This window comes from Carassius carassius, unplaced genomic scaffold (genome assembly GCF_963082965.1).
Source record: "Carassius carassius unplaced genomic scaffold, fCarCar2.1 SCAFFOLD_57, whole genome shotgun sequence".
In the NCBI taxonomy this organism is placed as follows: Eukaryota; Metazoa; Chordata; class Actinopteri; order Cypriniformes; family Cyprinidae; genus Carassius; species Carassius carassius.
Window position 1 is genome coordinate 133,836 of NW_026775196.1, and position 21,489 is coordinate 155,324.

The 21,489-nt window shown below is 38.9% G+C and overlaps 14 non-coding genes and 1 pseudogene across 14 annotated transcripts; all 15 read left to right on the forward strand.

The window, feature by feature from the left end:
• Positions 1–492: 492 nt before the first annotated feature.
• LOC132138873 (5S ribosomal RNA) lies at positions 493–611 on the forward strand. The gene has a single exon (XR_009433150.1). It is a non-coding gene; the product is annotated as a 5S ribosomal RNA (ribosomal RNA).
• Positions 612–2,136: 1,525 nt separating this feature from the next.
• LOC132137718 (5S ribosomal RNA) lies at positions 2,137–2,255 on the forward strand. Its single transcript, XR_009432044.1, has one exon. It is a non-coding gene; the product is annotated as a 5S ribosomal RNA (ribosomal RNA).
• Positions 2,256–2,482: 227 nt separating this feature from the next.
• On the forward strand, positions 2,483–2,601 carry LOC132138032 (5S ribosomal RNA). The gene has a single exon (XR_009432344.1). It is a non-coding gene; the product is annotated as a 5S ribosomal RNA (ribosomal RNA).
• A 6,019-nt stretch (positions 2,602–8,620) lies between these two features.
• On the forward strand, positions 8,621–8,739 carry LOC132138794 (5S ribosomal RNA). The gene has a single exon (XR_009433074.1). It is a non-coding gene; the product is annotated as a 5S ribosomal RNA (ribosomal RNA).
• Positions 8,740–9,636: 897 nt separating this feature from the next.
• Positions 9,637–9,755, forward strand: LOC132137719 (5S ribosomal RNA). The gene has a single exon (XR_009432045.1). It is a non-coding gene; the product is annotated as a 5S ribosomal RNA (ribosomal RNA).
• A 227-nt stretch (positions 9,756–9,982) lies between these two features.
• Positions 9,983–10,101, forward strand: LOC132138033 (5S ribosomal RNA). The gene has a single exon (XR_009432345.1). It is a non-coding gene; the product is annotated as a 5S ribosomal RNA (ribosomal RNA).
• A 237-nt stretch (positions 10,102–10,338) lies between these two features.
• LOC132138443 (5S ribosomal RNA) lies at positions 10,339–10,457 on the forward strand. The gene has a single exon (XR_009432735.1). It is a non-coding gene; the product is annotated as a 5S ribosomal RNA (ribosomal RNA).
• Positions 10,458–10,541: 84 nt separating this feature from the next.
• LOC132138997 (5S ribosomal RNA) lies at positions 10,542–10,660 on the forward strand (annotated as a pseudogene).
• Positions 10,661–11,260: 600 nt separating this feature from the next.
• On the forward strand, positions 11,261–11,379 carry LOC132138785 (5S ribosomal RNA). The gene has a single exon (XR_009433065.1). It is a non-coding gene; the product is annotated as a 5S ribosomal RNA (ribosomal RNA).
• An 84-nt stretch (positions 11,380–11,463) lies between these two features.
• Positions 11,464–11,582, forward strand: LOC132138872 (5S ribosomal RNA). Its single transcript, XR_009433149.1, has one exon. It is a non-coding gene; the product is annotated as a 5S ribosomal RNA (ribosomal RNA).
• An 84-nt stretch (positions 11,583–11,666) lies between these two features.
• On the forward strand, positions 11,667–11,786 carry LOC132138955 (5S ribosomal RNA). Its single transcript, XR_009433228.1, has one exon. It is a non-coding gene; the product is annotated as a 5S ribosomal RNA (ribosomal RNA).
• Positions 11,787–12,371: 585 nt separating this feature from the next.
• LOC132138956 (5S ribosomal RNA) lies at positions 12,372–12,490 on the forward strand. The gene has a single exon (XR_009433229.1). It is a non-coding gene; the product is annotated as a 5S ribosomal RNA (ribosomal RNA).
• Positions 12,491–12,722: 232 nt separating this feature from the next.
• On the forward strand, positions 12,723–12,841 carry LOC132139230 (5S ribosomal RNA). Its single transcript, XR_009433457.1, has one exon. It is a non-coding gene; the product is annotated as a 5S ribosomal RNA (ribosomal RNA).
• Positions 12,842–19,228: 6,387 nt separating this feature from the next.
• Positions 19,229–19,347, forward strand: LOC132139243 (5S ribosomal RNA). Its single transcript, XR_009433469.1, has one exon. It is a non-coding gene; the product is annotated as a 5S ribosomal RNA (ribosomal RNA).
• An 84-nt stretch (positions 19,348–19,431) lies between these two features.
• Positions 19,432–19,550, forward strand: LOC132138746 (5S ribosomal RNA). Its single transcript, XR_009433026.1, has one exon. It is a non-coding gene; the product is annotated as a 5S ribosomal RNA (ribosomal RNA).
• The last annotated feature ends 1,939 nt before the right edge of the window (positions 19,551–21,489 follow it).

The following is a 21,489-nucleotide window of genomic DNA, read 5'->3' on the forward strand; positions in this document are numbered from 1 at the left end:
TGAATCTTAGCATGTTTGGTTCTGGTTACTACTTGGATGGGAGACTGCCTGGGAATAATACCAGGTGCTGTAAGCTTTTGGGTTTTCTTCCCTACTTATATATTGAACTGGAGATTAGAGTGGCTGATCTTTAAATAGCCCTCTCTCTGCAGCAGCCTTCGCTTACGGCCATACCTGGCTATGCCTGGTTAGTACTTGGATGGGAAACCGCTTGGGAATACCAGGTGCTGAAAGCTTTTTGGAAATTTTTCAAAATTTTTTACTTTTTGGAATTTCTTCACTCATTATATAATAATCGTGCAAAAAAAAAAAAAACAGAGTCAATGCCCGATGTCTGAATCTTAGCATGTTTGGTTCTGGTTACTACTTGGATGGGAGACCGCCTGGGATTGCCAGGTGCTGTAAGCTTTTGGGTTTTCGTCCCTATTTATATAATGTACTGGAGATTACAGTGGCTGATCTTTAATTAGCCCTCTCTTTGCAGCAGCTTTCGCTTACCGCCATACCAACCTGGCTATGCCCGATCTCGTCTGATCTCAGAAGCTAAGCAGGTTTGGGCTTGGTTAGTACTTGGATGGGAGACCGCCTGGGAATACCGGGTGCTGTAAGCTTTTTGGAAAATTTTCATTAGTTATGTAATAATCTTGAAAAAAAAAAAAAAGAGTCAATGCCAGATCTCTGAATCTTAGCATGTTTGGTTCTGGTTACTTCTTGGATGGGAGACTGCCTGGGAATAATACCAGGTGCTGTAAGCTTTTGGCTTTTCTTCCTTACTTATATATTGAACTGGAGATTAGAGTGGCTGATCTTTAAATAGCCCTCTCTCTGCATCAGCCTTCGCTTACGGCCATACCTGGCTATGCCTGGTTAGTACTTGGATGGGAAACCGCCTGGGAATACCAGGTGCTGAAAGCTTTTTGGAAATGTTTCACAATTTTTTACTTTTTGGAATTTTTTCACTAATTATATAATAATCGTGCAAAAAAAAAAAAAGAGTCAATGCCCGATCTCTGAATCTTAGCATGTTTGGTTCTGGTTACTACTTGGATGGAAGACTGCCTGGGAATAATACCAGGTGCTGTAAGCTTTTGGGTTTTCTTCCCTACTTATATATTGAACTGGAGATTAGAGTGGCTGATCTTTAAATAGCCCTCTCTCTGCAGCAGCCTTCGCTTACGGCCATACCTGGCTATGCCTGGTTAGTACTTGGATGGGAAACCGCCTGGGAATACCAGGTGCTGTAAGCTTTTTGGAAAATTTTTATTAGTTATGTAATAATCTTGAAAAAAAAAAAAAAAGAGTCAATGCCAGATCTCTGAATCTTAGCATGTTTGGTTCTGGTTACGACTTGGATGGGAGACTGCCTGGGAATAATACCAGGTGCTGTAAGCTTTTGGGTTTTCTTCCCTACTTATATATTGAACTGGAGATTAGAGTGGCTGATCTTTAAATAGCCCTCTCTCTGCAGCAGCCTTCGCTTACGGCCATACCTGGCTATGCCTGGTTAGTACTTGGATGGGAAACCGCCTGGGAATACCAGGTGCTGAAAGCTTTTTGGAAATGTTTCACAATTTTTTACTTTTTGGAATTTTTTCACTAATTATATAATAATCGTGCAAAAAAAAAAAAAGAGTCAATGCCCGATATCTGAATATTAGCATGTTTGGTTCTGGTTACTACTTGGATGGGAGACTGCCTGGGAATAATACCAGGTGCTGTAAGCTTTTGGGTTTTCTTCCCTACTTATATATTGAACTGGAGATTAGAGTGGCTGATCTTTAAATAGCCCTCTCTCTGCAGCAGCCTTCGCTTACGGCCATACCTGGCTATGCCTGGTTAGTACTTGGATGGGAAACCGCTTGGGAATACCAGGTGCTGAAAGCTTTTTGGAAATTTTTCAAACTTTTTTACTTTTTGGAATTTCTTCACTAATTATATAATAATCGTGCAAAAAAAAAAAAGAGTCAATGCCCGATGTCTGAATCTTAGCATGTTTGGTTCTGGTTACTACTTGGATGGAAGACCGCCTGGGATTGCTAGGTGCTGTAAGCTTTTGGGTTTTCGTCCCTATTTATATAATGTACTGGAGATTACAGTGGCTGATCTTTAATTAGCCCTCTCTTTGCAGCAGCTTTCGCTTACGGCCATACCAACCTGGCTATGCCCGATCTCGTCTGATCTCGGAAGCTAAGCAGGTTTGGGCTTGGTTAGTACTTGGATGGGAGACCGCCTGGGAATACCAGGTGCTGTAAGCTTTTTGGAAAATTTTCATTAGTTATGTAATAATCTTGAAAAAAAAAAAAAAAAGAGTCAATGCCCGATGTCTGAATCTCAGCATGTTTGGTTCTGGTTACTACTTGGATGGGAGACCGCCTGGGAATGCCAGGTGCTGTAAGCTTTTGGGTTTTCGTCCCTATTTATATAATGTACTGGAGATTACAGTGGCTGATCTTTAATTAGCCCTCTCTTTGCAGCAGCTTTCGCTTACGGCCATACCAACCTGGCTATGCCTGATCTCGTCTGATCTCGGAAGCTAAGCAGGTTTGGGCTTGGTTAGTACTTGGATGGGAGACCGCCTGGGAATACCAGGTGCTGTAAGCTTTTTGGAAAATTTTCATTAGTTATGTAATAATCTTGAAAAAAAAAAAAGAGTCAATGCCAGATCTCTGAATCTTAGCATGTTTGGTTCTGGTTACTACTTGGATGGGAGACTGCCTGGGAATAATACCAGGTGCTGTAAGCTTTTGGGTTTTCTTCCCTACCTATATATTGAACTGGAGATTAGAGTGGCTGATCTTTAAATAAAAAAGCAGCAAGCAGAAGCAGCAGCAGCCTTCGCTTACGGCCATACCAACCTGGGGGCGATAGAGAGCTCACAGGAAGTGACAGGCTTGCAGCACAGAGAGAAAGCATCAATCCTGTTTGTTTAATTAATTGTTTGGTTCTAAATAGTTTGGTTTTCAGATTTGTTTTTTTGCTTGGGACATTAATTGCTGGATAGTCAGTGTTGACCTTCATAAATTCCCCCGACAGCTTAGGCTGTCTGGGGGACTTTTTTTTACTTCTTTTCCTTGTAGCATGCTGCAGATGCACAGCATGGTTGCAGATGAAGAAACAGAACAAACCATGATGAGAAAAAGTAGCAATGGGAGGAATGAAGAGGAGGAGCAAAGAAGAGGTGAAGTCAAACAAGCAGTGATCCAAAAGCAACAGGAGACAAATAAAGCCACAGGACATTTGTGGGAAGAGGGAGAAGAAAACAGCAGAGGAGTGCAAGGAAAATTGAAAGGGAAGTACAACAAAGAGCTGACTGTGGAGGTAGAGGTGGAGGGAAATGAAAAGATTTCAATGATGGATTTACTGAAAGGAGTAAAGAAGGAGTGTGGAGAAGTGATTGGCTGCAGGGTGAGAGGTGAAAGGGTCTATGAGCTCACAATGAAGGATGAAGAGACAAAGAGGAAACTAATGGATGGAGTGAGAGTGAAAGGAGTGATGGTGCATGCCAGGGATATACTGAATAACGATATGGTGGTGTCCTTTATCAATTTGCCTGTGTACTTAGAGGATGAGAAGATACTCGCCAAGCTACATGAGTGGGGAGTACGACCACTTTCACCAATCAAACGCCGGGTGTGGCCTGGAACGGATATAGTTGATGGGACACGTTTCTTAAAAGTGCGCTTCACAGAACAGGTATGTTCACTACCATACTCCACAAAGTTTGAGACTCTGAGAGGCACCGAATTTTTTCGTGTCATCCATGATAGACAAATACGTGTTTGCAGACTCTGTATCAAGCCAGGGCACATAATTAGAGAGTGCCCTGAATTAAAGTGCTTCAAGTGCAATGGTGGAGGCCATTATGCAAGAGATTGTGAAGAATGGATGGGATTAGAGAGAGAGAGAGTGGATGTTCAAGAATATGGTAAAAAGAGGAACAGTGTTCTGACAGAGGAGCAAGAGGAGGAAACAACTGATGTGGTGAGCGGTGGAGAGAAAGACGGAGCTGAAGATAGCGAAAGAAGAAGCAAAATGGAATGGCGGGACAGAGCTGAAAGTTTCAGTGAAGTGGATGATGGGGAGGAGGAGGAGGAGATGGAGCAGTCGGAAGAGATCGAAGAAGAGGAGGAGACAGATGAAAGTAATGTGAAAGAAAGAGGTAAACAAGAGGAAAATAAAAATACTGCACAGAAAGTGATAGAAAGCAGAGGTGGAGAAAAGGGAGACCGAGAAAAGAAAGATGGATTGAAAACAAAGATTAAAAGACTGAGTGCAAAGAGGAAGTCTGAGATCGACGGAGAACAGGTTGAGCAGATAAAAGAACCGCGAGCGGGTATGTAATGTATGTTTGAATTGTACGTGTGTTCCTGGTTTTGTTTTGTTTTTCTTTTAGGTTACTCTCATGGCCACTGTAACTTCAATAAATATAAATGGGTTACGGGATAAAAACAAGATGAAAAAATTATTATTTACTTATAGGAGTGATATAATCTGTATACAGGAGACAAACTGGGAGGAGGATAAAGTAAAGGAGATGAGAGAAGAGTGGAGAGGGGACATATACTATAATAATGGTGCAAAAAATGCAAGAGGTGTGGCAATATTATTTAAAAAAGATATTGTAGAAGGTATAAGAGAGGTGTATAAAGACCAGAGGGGAAGGATTTTAGTGGTTGAATTTATGTATAGAGATATGGAGTTTAGATTAATAAATATATATGTTCCAAATATAGAAGTGGAAAGGAGGGAAATTTTGGAAGAGTTAAAAGGATTAATTGTGGGGAAATGTATTATAGTGGGAGATTTCAATATAAAATGTAGTAGATTGGATGTGGGAAAGGGGGTAAAATTTAGATGGGAAAAGTCAAGGGGAATGTTGATGGAGATAATGAGAGAAAAGGGGTTAATAGATGTGTGGAGGTACGAAAATCCGGAAAAAAGAGAATTTACTAGAAGGCAGTTAAGAGAAGGTATATTAAAACAGAGTAGAATAGATTTAGTGTTGGTTGAGGAGGAAATGATTAGATACATAGACGGGATAAAACATCAGGTAAATGGTTTAAGTGATCACGATAGTGTAAGGTTCAGAATTAAGGTAGGGAGTGAGGAGGTAGGAGGAGGGATGTGGATATTGAATGCAGGGTATATTGAAGATGAAGAGTATGAGATACAGATGAAGGATCTATTAAATAGGGAAAAAGAGAAGATAGATGAGTATACAGGAGACGGTGGATTAGAGGGTACAATAGCGGAGAGATGGGAGGAAATAAAGTTAATTAGTATAAAATATAGTAAAAAAAGAAAAGGAAAGATGAAGAAGGAGGAAAGTACGCTTAGGGAAAGATTGAGAGAGGAGTTAGTTAAGGCTGAAGATGAAGAAGGATACAGTATGGAAAAATATATAGAGGTTAAGATGGCACTAGAAAAATATGAAAGGGAGAAATGCAGAGGGGCTATTTTACGAAGCAAGGCAAAATATGCATTAGAGGGTGAAAAATGTACAGGGTATTTTTTAGGGCTAGAGAAAAGGAGACAAAGTAAAACATATATAAATGAAATAAATACAAAAGAGGGTAAAACAACCAAAGATTATGTAGAGATTTTGGAGAGAGTTCAAGAATTCTATGGAGAATTATATAAGAGAGGAGAAGTAGATGAGAGAAGTATAGATGGAGTATTAGAAAGCGTAGAAAATATTCTAAATAAGGAGGATGCAGAATGGTGTGATAGGGAGATAGACGAGAATGAAGTAGAAAAGGCAATAGGGGGGTTGAAAAGTGGAAAAAGTCCAGGGAGTGATGGGATTGGTATTGAATGGTATAAAACATATAGAGAAGAGGTAGCACCGATTTTAGTTAAAGTGTTCAAGGAGATGGAAAGAACAGGGATGGTGCAAAATAGATTGGTAGAGGGAGTGATAGCTTTGGTGCATAAAAAGGGGAATAGGTTGGATATAGAGAACTACAGACCAATCAGTCTATTAAATGTGGATTATAAAATATTGACTAAAGTTTTAGCGAACAGAGTAAAAAAAGTCATTGGAAGTATAGTGCAACCAACACAGAGTTACAGCATACCAGGCAGGGATATAGCAGACACGATAGGGACAGTTAGGGACGTGATAGAATACATGAAACAAGATAAGAAGGGAGGAATAGTACTAGGGATAGATTGGAATAAAGTATTCGATAGGGTAGAACACAAATACTTATTTAGGGTATTAGAGAAGTTTGGATTTGGAATGAGAATGATAGGGTGGGTGAGGAGACTATATGAGAAAGCAAAAAGTTGCATAAAAATAAATGGAGTATTAACAGACAGGTTTAAGATAGGAAGGTCAGTGAGACAGGGATGTCCCCTGTCTGCATTATTATATGCAATTTCAGTAGAGCCTCTAGCCACTCTAATCAAGAGGGATAGAAGAGTAGTTGGTATTGAGTTGCCATATGGAGGAATGTGTACTGTAAACCAATATGCAGATGACACCACAATCACAGTGAGGGAAGGAAACAGTGTAAAAAGAGTTTTAGAGATAGTGAAGAGGTTCGGGAAAGCATCAGGGGCAAAAATAAATGTAGATAAATCTGAATTAATGTATATAGGGGAGGTAGAGAGAGTAGAGGTAGGGATAAGAGTGGAGGAAAAATATATAAAAGTATTAGGGGTATATTTAGGGGTCGAAAGCAAAGAGGCAAGAGATGTGACCTGGACTGGGGTGATTAATAAAATAAGAACAGCAAGTGCAGCATGGAAAGGGAGGAAATTAAAATTAAATGGGAAAGTAATAGTAGTAAATAGTCTGCTGTTGTCAGTTTGTGTTTATGTAATGAGTGTAATGGAAATGCCAGGGTGGGTGATGAATGAATTGAATAAAATTGTATGTGATTTTATATGGGAGGGAAAAGGTGTGAAAATTGCACAGAAAACATTGGTGGGTAAGAGATGGGAGGGAGGCTTAAACTTGATGGACCTAGAAATAAAAAGGGCTGCGATGAGAATAAAAACGGTGATAAAATATATGGGAGGCCGATGGGATTATGGGTGGAAGGAATTCTTAAGGAAATATATTGATGATGTGGGAGGAATGGGGGATAATGGATGGTATATGGGCTTTAAGCAATCGATGACGGGAGGAATACCAGAAATATATCGGGAAGTATTAGAAGCATGGAGGCAGTTCCTTCCCAAAATAGAGTATGAGTGTGAAGACATACAGGTGATTAAAAATTTACCACTGTTTCTCAATGAAAGGATTAAACATAAAAATAAGACATTGTATGAATGTAAGTTTATAGAAGGAGGTATAAAACAAGTGAAGGACATTATGTATGAAGTTATTCCAGGATTTCTCAAAAATAACTGCATTTATGATACTGTGTGCGATCTGGAAGGAATGGAGAACAGAGAGAAAGTAAATAAAATATATGGAAAAATTAAATCAAGTATACCTTTGCAGTGGACTAATGTGATCGAACGTGAATGTGTATCTAATGTGGAAAAATGTATGCCGGAGATGTATGTGGATGATAATGGTGAGAAAAACAATTTTAAAAATATGAGTGTAAAGAATATATACAGGAGAATAATTGTTAATGTTATAAAAGAGCCAGCATCAGAAAAGGTGTGGAAGAAAGTATTTGAAGATTTAGATGTGAAAAAAATATGGTCAAACTTAAATGTAAAATACAACAGTATAGAGTGTGAGAATAATGACTTTCTGATAAGACATAATAGAATTTACACAAATGTGGTGTTAAACAAAATAAATAATGAGGTAAATGTCATTTGTGACGTGTGTGGTAATGGCCATGAGAGTTTTTTACATTATTTTTTAAGATGTGAAGCGTTGGTGGATTTTTTTGAGTTTCTTAAAAATCTGTTACTAGAAAACTGGGGTGTCAAAGTCGAGACCGAGGAGGAATGGGGGAAATTGTTTTTGTTTGGAACTTTCGGGAAAAGAAAAAGAGCTGACATTTGTTTAATTAATTTTGTTCTGAGTCATGCCAGACTAGCAGTAGTTCTAAGAAGAAACTATGCACATTTCGAAGGGAGAAAAATAAAAGTAAAAGATATGTTTAAGTCAATGATACAAAGAGATGTAGAGTTGATTTGTAAGTATGGAGATAAAGAGGGGAAAGAGTTTTTTTTGACTACGAATAAATTCATACATCAAAAGGTGGGGGAAGAAATATGTTTCAATTGGTGAAGAGTAATAATCTGGTTGAGAATGGCTGATGTCAATTAAGTAAGTGTAAACATATTTGCATGTATTTTATTTATGTTCTTTATTTTTATTGCTGTATGATTATGCAAAATTAAGTAGATTAATTGAAAAATGAATCATACAAATGTAATGGAATGTAAGTAAATCAGATGGAATAATGCAATTGAAAAACTGTGAATTGAAAGTTAAATAAAAAGATAAAAAAAAAAAAAAGGCTATGCCCGATCTCGTCTGGTCTTGGAAGCTAAGCAGGTTTGGGCCTGGTTAGTACTTGGATGGGAGACCGCCTGGGAATACCAGGTGCTGTAAGCTTTTGGGTTTTATTCCGAACTTATATAATGAACTGGAGATTAGAGTGTCTGATCTTTAAATAGCCCTCTCTTTGCAGCAGCTTTCGCTTACGGCCATACCAACCTGGCTATGCCTGATCTCGTCTGATCTCGGAAGCTAAGCAGGTTTGGGCTTGGTTAGTACTTGGATGGGAGACAGCCTGGGAATACCAGGTGCTGTAAGCTTTTTGGAAAATTTTCATTAGTTATGTAATAATCTTGAAAAAAAAAAAAAAAAAAAAAAAGAGTCAATGCCAGATCTCTGAATCTTAGCATGTTTGGTTCTGGTTACTACTTGGATGGGAGACTGCCTGGGAATAATACCAGGTGCTGTAAGCTTTTGGGTTTTCTTCCCTACTTATATATTGAACTGGAGATTAGAGTGGCTGATCTTTAAATAGCCCTCTCTCTGCAGCAGCCTTCGCTTACGGCCATACCTGGCTATGCCTGGTTAGTACTTGGATGGGAAACCGCCTGGGAATACCAGGTGCTGAAAGCTTTTTGGAAATGTTTCACAATTTTTTACTTTTTGGAATTTTTTCACTAATTATATAATAATCGTGCAAAAAAAAAAAAAGAGTCAATGCCCGATATCTGAATATTAGCATGTTTGGTTCTGGTTACTACTTGGATGGGAGACTGCCTGGGAATAATACCAGGTGCTGTAAGCTTTTGGGTTTTCTTCCCTACTTATATATTGAACTGGAGATTAGAGTGGCTGATCTTTAAATAGCCCTCTCTCTGCAGCAGCCTTCGCTTACGGCCATACCTGGCTATGCCTGGTTAGTACTTGGATGGGAAACCGCTTGGGAATACCAGGTGCTGAAAGCTTTTTGGAAATTTTTCAAACTTTTTTACTTTTTGGAATTTCTTCACTAATTATATAATAATCGTGCAAAAAAAAAAAAGAGTCAATGCCCGATGTCTGAATCTTAGCATGTTTGGTTCTGGTTACTACTTGGATGGAAGACCGCCTGGGATTGCTAGGTGCTGTAAGCTTTTGGGTTTTCGTCCCTATTTATATAATGTACTGGAGATTACAGTGGCTGATCTTTAATTAGCCCTCTCTTTGCAGCAGCTTTCGCTTACGGCCATACCAACCTGGCTATGCCCGATCTCGTCTGATCTCGGAAGCTAAGCAGGTTTGGGCTTGGTTAGTACTTGGATGGGAGACCGCCTGGGAATACCAGGTGCTGTAAGCTTTTTGGAAAATTTTCATTAGTTATGTAATAATCTTGAAAAAAAAAAAAAAAAGAGTCAATGCCCGATGTCTGAATCTCAGCATGTTTGGTTCTGGTTACTACTTGGATGGGAGACCGCCTGGGAATGCCAGGTGCTGTAAGCTTTTGGGTTTTCGTCCCTATTTATATAATGTACTGGAGATTACAGTGGCTGATCTTTAATTAGCCCTCTCTTTGCAGCAGCTTTCGCTTACGGCCATACCAACCTGGCTATGCCTGATCTCGTCTGATCTCGGAAGCTAAGCAGGTTTGGGCTTGGTTAGTACTTGGATGGGAGACCGCCTGGGAATACCAGGTGCTGTAAGCTTTTTGGAAAATTTTCATTAGTTATGTAATAATCTTGAAAAAAAAAAAAAGAGTCAATGCCAGATCTCTGAATCTTAGCATGTTTGGTTCTGGTTACTACTTGGATGGGAGACTGCCTGGGAATAATACCAGGTGCTGTAAGCTTTTGGGTTTTCTTCCCTACCTATATATTGAACTGGAGATTAGAGTGGCTGATCTTTAAATAAAAAAGCAGCAAGCAGAAGCAGCAGCAGCCTTCGCTTACGGCCATACCAACCTGGCTATGCCCGATCTCGTCTGGTCTTGGAAGCTAAGCAGGTTTGGGCCTGGTTAGTACTTGGATGGGAGACCGCCTGGGAATACCAGGTGCTGTAAGCTTTTGGGTTTTATTCCGAACTTATATAATGAACTGGAGATTAGAGTGTCTGATCTTTAAATAGCCCTCTCTTTGCAGCAGCTTTCGCTTACGGCCATACCAACCTGGCTATGCATGATCTCGTCTGATCTCGGAAGCTAAGCAGGTTTGGGCTTGGTTAGTACTTGGATGGGAGACCGCCTGGGAATACCAGGTGCTGAAACCTTTTTGGAAATGTTTCACAATTTTTTACTTTTTGGAATTTTTTCACTAATTATATAATAATCGTGCAAAAAAAAAAAAAAAAAAAAAGAGTCAATGCCAGATCTCTGAATCTTAGCATGTTTGGTTCTGGTTACTACTTGGATGGGAGACTGCCTGGGAATAATACCAGGTGCTGTAAGCTTTTGGGTTTTCTTCCCTACTTATATATTGAACTGGAGATTAGAGTGGCTGATCTTTAAATAGCCCTCTCTCTGCAGCAGCCTTCGCTTACGGCCATACCTGGCTATGCCTGGTTAGTACTTGGATGGGAAACCGCCTGGGAATACCAGGTGCTGAAAGCTTTTTGGAAATGTTTCACAATTTTTTACTTTTTGGAATTTTTTCACTAATTATATAATAATCGTGCAAAAAAAAAAAAAAAAAAAAGAGTCAATGCCCGATGTCTGAATCTTAGCATGTTTGGTTCTGGTTACTACTTGGATGGGAGACCGCCTGGGATTGCCAGGTGCTGTAAGCTTTTGGGTTTTCGTCCCTATTTATATAATGTACTGGAGATTACAGTGGCTGATCTTTAATTAGCCCTCTCTTTGCAGCAGCTTTCGCTTACGGCCATACCAACTTGGCTATGCCCTATCTCGTCTGGTCTCGGAAGCTAAGCAGGTTTGGGCCTGGTTAGTACTTGGATGGGAGACCGCCTGGGAATACCAGGTGCTGTAAGCTTTTGGGTTTTATTCCGAACTTATATAATGAACTGGAGATTAGAGTGTCTGATCTTTAAATAGCCCTCTCTTTGCAGCAGCTTTCGCTTATGGCCATACCAACTTGGCTATGCCCTATCTCGTCTGGTCTCGGAAGCTAAGCAGGTTTGGGCCTGGTTAGTACTTGGATGGGAGACCGCCTGGGAATACCAGGTGCTGTAAGCTTTTGGGTTTTATTCCGAACTTATATAATGAACTGGAGATTAGAGTGTCTGATCTTTAAATAGCCCTCTCTTTGCAGCAGCTTTCGCTTACGGCCATACCAACCTGGCTATGCCTGATCTCGTCTGATCTCGGAAGCTAAGCAGGTTTGGGCTTGGTTAGTACTTGGGATGGGAGACCGCCTGGGAATACCAGGTGCTGAAAGCTTTTTGGAAATGTTTCACAATTTTTTACTTTTTGGAATTTTTTCACTAATTATATAATAATCGTGCAAAAAAAAAAAAAAGAGTCAATGCCCGATCTCTGAATCTTAGCATGTTTGGTTCTGGTTACTACTTGGATGGGAGACTGCCTGGGAATAATACCAGGTGCTGTAAGCTTTTGGGTTTTCTTCCCTACTTATATATTGAACTGGAGATTAGAGTGGCTGATCTTTAAATAGCCCTCTCTCTGCAGCAGCCTTCGCTTACGGCCATACCTGGCTATGCCTGGTTAGTACTTGGATGGGAAACCGCTTGGGAATACCAGGTGCTGAAAGCTTTTTGGACATTTTTCAAAATTTTTTACTTTTTGGAATTTCTTCACTCATTATATAATAATCGTGCAAAAAAAAAAAAGAGTCAATGCCCGATGTCTGAATCTTAGCATGTTTGGTTCTGGTTACTACTTGGATGGGAGACCGCCTGGGATTGCCAGGTGCTGTAAGCTTTTGGGTTTTCGTCCCTATTTATATAATGTACTGGAGATTACAGTGGCTGATCTTTAATTAGCCCTCTCTTTGCAGCAGCTTTCGCTTACGGCCATACCAACCTGGCTATGTCCGATCTCGTCTGATCTCAGAAGCTAAACAGGTTTGGGCTTGGTTAATACTTGGATGGGAGACCGCCTGGGAATACCAGGTGCTGTAAGCTTTTTGGAAAATTTTCATTAGTTATGTAATAATCGTGCAAAAAAAAAAAAAAAAAAAAGAGTCAATGCCCGATGTCTGAATCTTAGCATGTTTGGTTCTGGTTACTACTTGGATGGGAGACCGCCTGGGATTGCCAGGTGCTGTAAGCTTTTGGGTTTTCATCCCTATTTATATAATGTACTGGAGATTACAGTGGCTGATCTTTAATTAGCCCTCTCTTTGCAGCAGCTTTCGCTTACGGCCATACCAACCTGGCTATGCCCGATCTCGTCTGATCTCGGAAGCTAAGCAGGTTTGGGCCTGGTTAGTACTTGGATGGGAGACCGCCTGGGAATACCAGGTGCTGTAAGCTTTTGGGTTTAATCCGAACTTATATTATGAACTGGAGATTAGAGTGTCTGATCTTTAAATAGCCCTCTCTTTGCAGCAGCTTTCGCTTACGGCCATACCAACCTGAGGGCGCTAGAGAGCTACAGGAAGTGTTGGCTGCAGTTGGGAGAGGAAGGCTCTCCTCCATTTTGTGTTTTTCTATTTGTGGTTGTTTTGTTTGTTTTGTGAATCTGTGATTGTTTCTTTGGCATTTTTTCTTTTTTGAAAGCCACCTAACAGCAGCATATCGCTGTCTGGAGGGTGGTTGATCTTTTTTTTCTCAAAAATGGACGGATTGTATGGTAACGACTCGGAACTGGCTGGAGAGACTCGAATGGCAAATGACAATGGACTGGCAGGAGGAACACGCACGGCAAGCGACACTGGACTGGCTGGAGGAACACGCATGGCAATCGACACTGGACTGGCTGGAGGAACAAGCATGGCAAACAACACTGGACTGGCTGGAGGAACACGCATGGTAAACGACACTAGAATGGCTGGAGGAACAAGTATGGCAAACGACAATGGACTGGCTGGAGGAACACGCACGGCAAATGACACTGGACTGGAGAAGCGACAAAGAGCTGGAAATGTAAAAGATCAAGAAGCAAGGAAAAGATTTGGTGAAAGAAAATATTTAAAGGAGGCAACAGTGATCGTGAGTACAGAGAATGTGATTGGTGTGAGAGGAGAGGATATAATTAAAGCAATCTCAGAAAAAATTGGAAGTGGAAAGGTGTTGGCTGTAAGACCCAGACAAGGCAAAGAATATGAACTGACATTGGAACAGGAAGAAATGTGTGACATTTTAATCAATGGATTGACAATAAAGGGAGTGGACTGTGAAGTAAAAAAACTGCAAAATAAAGATTACGTTGTTTCCTTCATGCACCTGCCTGTCTACCTGGAGGATAAGGAAATTGTAAACAAATTGGAAGGATGGGGGGTTTCCCCCATATCTAAAATCAAAAGAAGGTGCTATCCGGACACTGACATCGAAGACGGCACAAGGTTTGTAAAGGTGAGGTTCCCCAAAGAAGTGGCATCACTCCCTTACAGCACTAAGATTGAAACAGCTGAAGGCCCCCAGTACTTTAGGGTGATGCACAGCCACCAGGTGAAGACTTGTAGGCTGTGCATGAGCCCAGAACATCTACTGAAAGAGTGCCCAGAATTCAAGTGCCATAAATGTTTGGAAAGGGGACATTTTGCACGAGACTGCAATGCTGTCAGGTGTCCGGATTGCCAAGAAATTTTAAATAAATGTGAATGCTGGATGGAGGGGGTGGTAGGTGGAAGGAAAGAACAGGTGGACAGACAGGTGCATGAAGAAAACAATGATGAAGGACATTGTGATGAAAGACATGAAGAAGACAAATTACAACCAAAGGAAACAGAGGAAGGAACAAACAACAGACAGGAAGGAGAAGGAGAAAAAGAAAATAACAATGAACAAATAAGAGAAGAGGACACACAAATTACACCGATGGACATATCTTCAATTCATGGACAAAAAGGAAAAGAACAAGACAAAGAAACTGATAACGAAGGAGAAATTAGTATGGAGGAGGATGAGAAGGAAAAGGCGGAGAGGGGAAAAATACGAAGAAGATGGCTAAAGGTAAAGCCAAATATAGAAAGTTCAAGAAAAAAAGTGAAATGTTTAAATAGGTTTGAGGTGTTAAAGGAATTGGAGGAGAAAGACTGAGAATGATGGGTTTTAGATATTTATTATTTTTCTTTTTAATGGTTTTAAGTGTTGTGACTTTTAATGCAAGAGGACTTTTGAACTTAAAGAAATTTGAAAATATAAAAGAAAAATGTAAAAGAGAAGACATTATTGTACTACAGGAAACAAACTGGAGAGAAAATGTAATGAATGAATATAAAAAGAGATGGGGAGGAGGGATTTTGTACAATAATGGAGATGGGAGGTTTGGGAGAGGTGTGGCTTTTTTAATGAAGGATGATGTTTTTAAAGCAAGTCAAATTTTATACAAAGAATCGATGGGTAAATGTATGGTTGTAGAGACAAAACATGAAGGAAGGGAATTGATTTTAGTAAATGTACATGCACCAACGGAGGAGAAGGAAAAGAAAGAGTTTTTTTATGTTTTAAGTAGTTTTGTAAAGAAGTATAAAGAAATAATAATGATGGGGGATTTTAATACGGTTTTTAGTAAACAAGACATGGCAGATGGAATGGTTTTTAAAACTGACAAAGGGAGAAAAGAATTAAAAGCTTTAATGGCAGAAAATAATATGATAGATGTGTGGAGAGAAAGAAATGAAAAGAAAAAAGAGTTTTCAAGAAGGCAAATAGTGGGGCAGTTTGTGTGTGAAACAAGAATTGATTTTATTTTATGTACAAGAAATGTGGAGAATTTTATAGAAAATATTAAGTATGAAGAAACAAGTTTTAGCGATCACAAGTTCTTATTTTTTAAATTGGATTGGAATAAAGTGCAAAGAGGGCCAGGAATATGGGTTTTAAATACAAAAATGTTAGAAAATGAAGACTATGTATTAAAGGTTAAAGAAATTATAGAAAAAGAAAAGGAAAATGAAATGTATGAAGAAGATAAGAGAATTTGGTGGGAGAATGTAAAGTTTTTAATAAAAAAATTCTCAATTAAGTATTGTAGCATAATACGCAAATGCAAAAGATACAACGAAAAAAAAATAAAGGAATGTTTGGAAGCGGAATTGAATAAAGAAAATAAAGATATACAAAAGATAAAGGAAATGGATGAAAAACTGAAGGAAATAGAGGAAAAAGAATATGAGGGGGCGAGGTTAAGGAGCAAAGCTAAATATACTGTGGAGGGAGAAAAGTGCACAAAGTTTTTTTTTGATTTGGAAAAAAAGAGAGGGAAAGCTGAAACAATAAAACAGGTAAGAGGGAAAAATGGGGAAGTTGTAGAGGGGAATGAAAAGATTTTAGAAGAAATAAAGAATTTTTATGAAGATCTTTTTAGTGCCAGGGGTGTAGAAGAAAACGAAAAAATTGAATTGTTGAATCGAATAAAAGTAAAAGTGAGTAAGGAAGATAAAAAAGAATGCGATCAAAAAATTGGTGAAGAAGAGATTGAAAGAGCAATACAGCAGCTGAATAAACAGAAAAGTCCAGGAATAGATGGTTTGGGAAGTGAATTTTATATATGTTTTAAAGAGATTTTAACCAAGATTTTAAAGGGAGTTTTTAGTGAGATTTTTGAAAAAGAAGAAGTTAATGAAAGAATGGGGATGGGGATAACAAAACTGATATATAAAAGGAAAGGAGAAAAGGTAGATTTAAAAAAACTATAGGCCGATCACAATGCTTAACACAGATTTTAAGATTTTATCAAAGGTTTTAGCAAACAGGTTAAAGGAAGTAATGCCAAGTATAATCGAAACAAACCAAGCATACGGAGTAAAAGGAAGGGATATAGCGGATATAACAATGAGTATAAGAGACACAATATGGTATATGAAAGAACTAAATGAAGATGGTTACATAATTAGTCTAGATTTTGAAAAAGCATTTGATCGGGTTGAACACGAGTATTTATTTGATGTTTTAAAGAAATTTGGTTTTGGGGGAGATTTTATCAAATATATTGAGATTTTATATAAGGGCGCTTTAACGAGAATAAAGTGTAATGGGTTTTTAACAGAATGTTTTAAAATCACAAGATCGATAAGACAGGGTTGTCCGCTTTCGGCATTATTATATTCACTTGTATCGGAACCGTTAGGATTGGCTATAAAACAAAAAGAAGGAATAATTGGAATTGAAATTGAGGAAAATAATGCTGAGGGAAAGGTTTTTCAATATGCTGATGACACAACGATAATAGTAAAAGGAAAGGAGAGCATCAAAGAAGTTATGAATGTTGTAGAGGAATATTGTAAAGGATCTGGGAGTAAAGTAAATGAAGAAAAGACGGTATATATGAGATTTGGTAAAGCAATGGTTTTAAAGGATAGTTTTAATTTTAAGGAAGTGGAAGAAATTAGGATTTTAGGAATTTTAATGGGTAAAAATGAGATGAAAGTAAGAGATGAAATGTGGGTGGAACTAGTAACAGGAATAGAGAGAAGGTTAAATTTTTGGAAATTAAGAACTTTAAACTTAAAAGGGAAGGTTTTAGTATTGAATGTTTTAATGGTGTCTAAGCTATGGAATGTTTTATATGTGTCGCATATGCCAATGTGGACAGAAAAGAGGTTGAAGAAATGTTTTCTTGACTTTTTATGGGAGGGGAAGCCAGCAAGAATAGCTTTTAATACGATTTTAGGGGCGGTAGAGAAGGGGGGTTTAGGTTTAATAGATATGGAACAGAGGAAAAATAGTTTGAGAGTGAAAGTAGTGAAGAAATACCTACAAGATGAGGACAAACCAGAGTGGAAAAAGACGATGAAATATTTTTTAAACAAATGTGGGGATCTTAACATGGGGGATGGAATTTTATGGATGAAAACGAAGAATTGGATGACAGAAAATTTACCAGAGTTTTATAGAGGAATTTTAAGTGCTTGGGGAAAATTTTTAGATAAAGTTGAGTTTGATCCACATGGGAGAGAACACATTTTAAATCAACCTCTGTTCTTAAACCAAAACATTTTAAAACAAGACAAAGGGATTTTTTTAAAGAAATGGATGGAAGTGGGGATAACAAGAGTGAGAGATGTATTGTATGAATTTAAAGAAGGATTTTTACCGACACAATTTATTGTAGATGCAATGGAGGAGGCAAAAGAGGATTACAGTGAACAAGACATAAAAAATAAATATGAAATCATTAAAAGCGCAATACCCAAAGAGTGGATTAAAAGAATAGAATGTATGGAAGAAGAGCCAAAAGAGAAATGTATTTACGTGAAATTAGGGGAAAAACTGTATGATTTTAAGGAATGTACTCTGAAAATGATTTATTGTTCTTTTAGAGATGGTGTTTTTAAAGAGCCTATTGCAAATGGATACTGGATGCAGAAATTCAAAGATTTAAAAAAAGAGTATATATGGAGAAACATGACAGGGAAGTGTGTGGAAACTAAATTGGGATGTTTGGAGTATTTTATAAGGCATAAAGTGGTTTTTACTGAGATTATTTTAAATAAAATAGGAAGGGAAGAAAATGCTCTGTGTAAAGTGTGCCAGGAAAAGGAAGAGGGGATTTTACATATGTTTTTATATTGTAGAGAACTGGAGGAGTTTTTAAGAAAATGTAAATGTTTAATTAAAGATGTGACTGAAGACTGGGATGAAAATGTAATGGAATGGAACAGAGTGGTGATGTTTGGTTGGGAAAAAAAGTGTCAAAACAAAAATTTTATTAATCTGTGTGTAATGCTAATGAAAAGTGCAATATGGGAGAGAAGAACTGTGGCTAAAAAGGAAATCATTGTGTTGGATGTTTGGACTGTGTTTAAAAGGAAAACCGAATTATATATTGAAAGGCTGTATGTGTATTTTAAAGGTGTAAATATGTTGGATTATTTTTATGATGTTTTTACCCCAAAAGTTTATTGTGTTTTAAATGATTCAATGTGGAAGCTGCCAGGAAGTGAAGGACATTTTTAAATTATCTATGTAAAGGAAAGATGTGTAATGTAGAGATGTGTATAGAAGAAATGCTGTATTTTCTATTGCTTGTGTTTAATCTATTGTACTTTATTTGAAATTTCTTTAATAAAAAAAAAAAAAAAAAAAAAAAAAAAGGCTATGCCTGATCTCGTCTGATCTCGGAAGCTAAGCAGGTTTGGGCTTGGTTAGTACTTGGATGGGAGACCCCCTGGGAATACCAGGTGCTGTAAGCTTTTTGGAAAATTTTCATTAGTTATGTAATAATCTTGAAAAAAAAAAAAGAGTCAATGCCAGATCTCTGAATCTTAGAATGTTTGGTTCTGGTTATTACTTGGATGGGAGACTGCCTGAGAATAATACCAGGTGCTGTAAGCTTTTGGGTTTTCTTCCCTACTTATATATTGAACTGGAGATTAGAGTGGCTGATCTTTAAATAGCCCTCTCTCTGCAGCAGCCTTCGCTTACGGCCATACCTGGCTATGCCTGGTTAGTACTTGGATGGGAAACCGCCTGGGAATACCAGGTGCTGAAAGCTTTTTGGAAATTTTTCAAATTTTTTTACTTTTTGGAATTTTTTCACTAATTATATAATAATCGTGCAAAAAAAAAAAAAAAAAAAAGAGTCAATGCCCGATGTCTGAATCTTAGCATGTTTGGTTCTGGTTACTACTTGGATGGGAGACCGCCTGGGATTGCCAGGTGCTGTAAGCTTTTGGGTTTTCGTCCCTATTTATATAATGTACTGGAGATTACGGTGGCTGATCTTTAATTAGCCCTCTCTTTGCAGCAGCTTTCGCTTACGGCCATACCAACCTGGCTATGCCCGATCTCGTCTGATCTCGGAAGCTAAGCAGGTTTGGGCCTGGTTAGTACTTGGATGGGAGACCGCCTGGGAATACCAGGTGCTGTAAGCTTTTGGGTTTTATTCCGAATTTATATAATGAACTGGAGATTAGAGTGTCTGATCTTTAAATAGCCCTCTCTTTGCAGCAGCTTTCGCTTACGGCCATACCAACCTGGCTATGCCTGATCTCGTCTGATCTCGGAAGCTAAGCAGGTTTGGGCTTGGTTAGTACTTGGATTGGAGACCGCCTGGGAATACCAGGTGCTGTAAGCTTTTTGGAAAATTTTCATTAGTTATGTAATAATCTTGAAAAAAAAAAAAAGAGTCAATGCCAGATCTCTGAATCTTAGAATGTTTGGTTCTGGTTATTACTTGGATGGGAGACTGCCTGAGAATAATACCAGGTGCTGTAAGCTTTTGGGTTTTCTTCCCTACTTATATATTGAACTGGAGATTAGAGTGGCTGATCTTTAAATAGCCCTCTCTCTGCAGCAGCCTTCGCTTACGGCCATACCTGGCTATGCCTGGTTAGTACTTGGATGGGAAACCGCCTGGGAATACCAGGTGCTGAAAGCTTTTTGGAAATTTTTCAAATTTTTTTACTTTTTGGAATTTTTTCACTAATTATATAATAATCGTGCAAAAAAAAGAAAAAAAAAAAAAAAAAAAAAAAAGAGTCAATGCCCGATGTCTGAATCTTAGCATGTTTGGTTCTGGTTACTACTTGGATGGGAGACCGCCTGGGATTGCCAGGTGCTGTAAGCTTTTGGGTTTTCGTCCCTATTTATATAATGTACTGGAGATTACAGTGGCTGATCTTTAATTAGCCCTCTCTTTGCAGCAGCTTTCGCTTACGGCCATACCAACCTGAGGGCGCTAGAGAGCTACAGGAAGTGTTGGCTGCAGTTGGGAGAGGAAGGCTCTCCTCCATTTTGATTTTTCTGTCAGTGTTTGTTTTGTGAGTTGTTTTTGGACTTTAGTTTATTTTTTGTGTTTTTTCAGTTTTAAACCACCTAACAGCAGCATCTTGCTGGCTGGAGGGTGGTTAATTTTTTGTTTGATTTTTGTACAATGGACGGATTATTGGCAAACGACACTGGACTGGCTGGAGAGACACGCATGGCAAACGACACTGGAATGGCTGGAGAGACACGCATGGCAAACGAAACTGGACTGGCTGGAGAGACACGTATGGCAAACGACACTGGACTGCTTGGAGAGACACGTATGGCAAATGACCCTGGACTGGCTGGAGAGACACGCATGGCAAATGACCCTGGAGTGGAGTATCGACAACGAGCAGGACACGGTAAAAAACAAGATGCAAGAGATAAAATTGGTGAAAGGAAATACTTAAAGGAGGCAACTGTGATTGTGAATGTCGAGAACGTAAATGAGGTGAGAGCTGTGGATATTATTAAAGCGGTGACGGAAAAATGTGGATATGGTAAAATTTTAGCACTAAGGCCAAGACAAGGAAAGGAATATGAACTGACAATGGAGAAAGAAGAAACATGTGATGAACTGACTGAGGGATTGTTAATTAAAGGAGTTAACTGTGAGATAAAGAAACTGCAAAATAGAGATTATGTTGTTTCCTTCATGCACCTGCCCGTCTACCTTGATGATAAAGACATTTTTAGAAAATTGGAGGGATGGGGAGTTAATCCCATTTCAAAATTAAAAAGAAGATGCTACCCGGGCACTGAAATAGAGGATGGAACAAGGTTTTTAAAAGTGAGATTCCCCAAGGAGGTGGCATCATTGCCCTACAGCACAAAGCTGGAAACAGCAGAAGGGCCGCAGTACTTTAGGGTGATGCACAGCCACCAGGTGAAGACCTGTAAGCTGTGCATGAGCCCGGATCATCTGCTCAAAGAATGCCCTGAATTTAAGTGTCACAAGTGCGAGGAAAGGGGACATTTCGCAAGGGATTGCAATGCGGTCAGATGCCCGGAGTGTCAAAAGAATTTAAACAAGTGTGAGTGTTGGATGGAGGGAGAGGAAGGAGGTCTGGAGCATCGGGTGGACGGACAGGTGCATGAAGGAAACACTGAAGAGGAAGGAGATATTGATGAAGGACAAGGGGATGAAGGATTATCACAAAAGGAAACAGAAGGAGGAACAGGCAACCAAGAGGAAGAAGAAGAAGGAAAAAAGAATGATATGGATGAGGAACAAACAGCAGAACAGAATACCCAATGGACAGAAA